General features: G+C 55.5%; 1 protein-coding gene across 1 annotated transcript in view; it reads right to left on the reverse strand.

Annotated features, from left to right (window-relative positions):
• The window catches only part of CACNG5 (calcium voltage-gated channel auxiliary subunit gamma 5), a 32,889-nt gene extending 30,101 nt beyond the window's left edge, over nt 1-2,788 (reverse strand). Inside the window, exon 1 of the mRNA XM_019637637.1 lies at nt 2,752-2,788. The gene's annotated coding sequence lies outside the window, so the exon portion shown is untranslated. The remainder of the gene's footprint in view (nt 1-2,751) is intronic.
• Nucleotides 2,789-3,293: the final 505 nt, after the last annotated feature.

Consider the following 3,293-nt stretch of genomic DNA (forward strand, 5'->3'; position numbering starts at 1 on the left):
GGAGTCGAGGCTCCCCTGAAGCACACCAGGGAAGTGCTGCCCTCTTCTGGCCTGTGATTCCTCTGCACCCCTTACCGGCTCCTGCTCACTGGGGCCCCGGGTCCAGATTTACTCTCAGAGTCTCAGCCTCATTGAGCTCTAGGGCTGCGAGGGCTTCGGAGGGCGACAGCTCCGAAGGGAGGGCTGCTTGTACCCCTGACCCTGGGCACACAGTAGGGCTCTAGAACACGTGTGGGGGAAATGAATCCTCTCCCATCCCACCCTTTAGCCGATGGGAAAGAGGGACCCGAGAGGAGTGGGGACTTGCCTCAGGCCGCACGGTGACAGCCTCCTGACACCCACCCCTAGGCCAGGATTCCTCATGACGCTCCCACCCCGGGCAGCTGGGAGGCGGCTGCACAGGATGCTTCTCTGGCAGGTGCCGAAGGAGCCGTCCGCCCGTTGGGCATCATCTTCAGGTGAATAGAAGATTCCAGCAGTGGGGGTTTGGGGGTGTTCTCCTGGACGGGGCCTGCCTGGCAAAGTCAGGGGGCCTTGGGCATCCCCATTAGATGGGGCAAATGTACACAGACACACCACATACTGGGGGGCAGATACACACACCTCCTGAGAGGGCCTGACACCCTCTCAAGCACACTCTGACACACCCGTGTGCCCAACAGCGCCAGAAGCTTCCTTCCTGGGGTCTCCCATCACTATAGTCCATCCCCAGGCAAGACATCCCCATATGTGGGGGAATAAAGGGGTTCAGCAGTGGCCACTCTCGGGGAGGTCACCTGCTGTTGCCATGAGTGTTTCCCAACTCTCAACTCTCGGGGGATAATTTTTAAACCCACATTTCCAGTTAGGAACCTATTTCTGACATGTGTCACTTGAAAAGCGAGAACCTGGCAGTGGGTTCATTAAGACTCTCTAACTTGTGAGTCTTAAGGGCTAAGAGGTCAGAGAGTCTGAGGACAGACCTGTGGAGGCTGTCCCAGTCTGTGCTCAATCACACAGCGGTTCTGTAGCTATGGTTCAGCTTAGCTCCCAAGAGAAGCCAGGCCAGCCTCCTTGGAAGAATCGGCAGAGCCTGGCCCCAAAGGCCCAGGGAGATGGCGACTCGGGGAGAATGGTTCTTTCTCCTCAGCTCTCAGGAAGGGGGATGCAGAGGATAAAACCAGACGGAGAAGAAGAGGGAGCATTTAACTTCCCTTGACCCCCAAGATACTGGCCTTGAACTCACCAGATGGCACTGCTGCAGCTCAGCGAGTAGATGTACATAGAGATCTAGAACAAGAGCCTGTGGCTGGGAGAATGGGAGGGGGCTGCCTGCCCTCTCTGGCTTTCTGCTGGCATGAGTATATAGAGAGGGAGCGGGGACTACAGGTGGCACAGGCAGCATGAGAGATGGCACGGCTGGACAAGACACCGCTCCCTACAAACACCGAGACTCGTCCAAGGCCACACACAGCTGGTACGCGACTGAGCACACTTCTGTGTGGTCCCAAGGCCTCCCTTTCAGTGTAGAGCATGGAGAGCTCACGTGCATGTCTCCACTGTACTCCCCAAGCTGCTTGACCTTTCCGGGCCTTGAAACACAAGGTAAGGAAATAACCCTTCATAGGACTGCTGTGAATATGTGTGAAAAACTCCTGGGAAGGTGTTTGCACCCACTCGGGGGTGGGCACTCCCCTTTGCACTTAGAGCGGAAGCTGAAGTCTTTATAGCGGCCCTAACACGACAGGGCCCACTGCAGCCGGACTGCCCCGCTCCCAGCTGCACCTGCCCGCTGCTCGCTCCTTAACTTCATCCGGCTGCTGGAAGGTCCTTCCCCAGGTGTCTGTACATCTCCTCCCCTCCTGGCCTCTGCTCAAATGTCGCCTGCCAGAGGGGCCTTTTCTGAGGCCCCTTTGAAAATGGCACCCCCCCCACCCCTTCACACTCTCTAAACCTCCAACCCTGCCTTGTCTTTCTCTGCAGCATTTTTACCCTGCAGCCCACCGTATGTTTTCCTTCTTTAGCATATTTATTGTTCATCTCCCTCTTTCGAATGCTTGCTCCTAAGGGAACAGGATTGAATTTTGCCCGTTTTGTTCATAGCTGTATTCCCAATGGTTCTCAACAGTGGGTGATTTTACCCTCCAGGGGACACTTGGCAACGTCTGGAGACACATTTGGTTGTCACAGTGGAAAGGGGGTTATTACAATGCACAGGACAGCACCTTCAAAAAAGAATAATCTGGCCTCTGATGCCAGTAGGGCCCCAGTTGTATCCCTATTACTTAGAACAGTAGCTAGCACTGTCTACAGTAGGTGCTCGTAAATGACTGTGATGGAAGAATGAAGAACTGCTATCGTCACCATCATTATTATCATTTAAGAATGGATATGGTTGAGAATAACCGTTAAGAATAGTCTACATTTGGGAGTTCATGGCCAACAGGTCATACTGGTGACCTGTAACTCCTTCCGTCTGGTCTGAGCTCTGCCCTCAGCAGCACCCAGAACGCGCTGCACACTGGGCCATCAGGAGGCAGGACCGGACCACGTTTCAGGTCCCCTGAGGGCCCGCATGATGCTAGCCTGCCCCTCCCCCCAAAGAGCTTGCCCTCGGCCCCCTAACAGGGAGTGTCAGCTCTCACCCTCAAGAACCTCCAACACTTGCCCCCCAGACTTGAAAACTCAGGACCGTGTGCCCTACTGGGCAAGGAACCGCCTGCAAGGCCTTTTGGGGTACCCAGGTCACCTCTCACAGCCCAGGGGACTCACAGGTCTGAGTGAATGATGCTGTTTTTGCTCGTTTCCAGAGATGGTGACAGGAGGGCTGTGGGGACGTTCAGGGCGGCACAGGTGTTGAAACCTCCCCTGGCCCAGGTCAGTCCAGGCCTTTTGCTGACCTAACAAGTAACCACTGACAGTTTTGAACAGTCAGCTGATGAGCGCAGGCCCCTGAAATGCAGAGAACACCACCTAAGGACTACGCTAAACACCACGCAGCCACATTCTAAGGGGAAGGGGTAGCAGAGTGTCAAAGAAGGGTGATTTTGCTTTGGGCCTGTATCACCTCCGAAACAGGCTGCTGAGGCCCCACCTCAGACACGGGACTGGAAGCCACTGGAAACCTCTGGGAGCTTCTAACACCTGCGCAGGCCACCCACCCTACATTCCCACCAGGAATTCCCACTTGAGGTTCACCACTTTCCCTGCCTGCCCCATCCCCCCAAGCCTTTCTTTCTTCCAGGGGCCCCCTTGGGTTCACAGGTAGGTCTTTCTCTACAAACTCTGACGTGGGGAAACTGCCACCTTCTCTC

Source organism: Hipposideros armiger, unplaced genomic scaffold, assembly GCF_001890085.2.
Source record: "Hipposideros armiger isolate ML-2016 unplaced genomic scaffold, ASM189008v1 scaffold_34, whole genome shotgun sequence".
Classification (NCBI taxonomy): domain Eukaryota; kingdom Metazoa; phylum Chordata; class Mammalia; order Chiroptera; family Hipposideridae; genus Hipposideros; species Hipposideros armiger.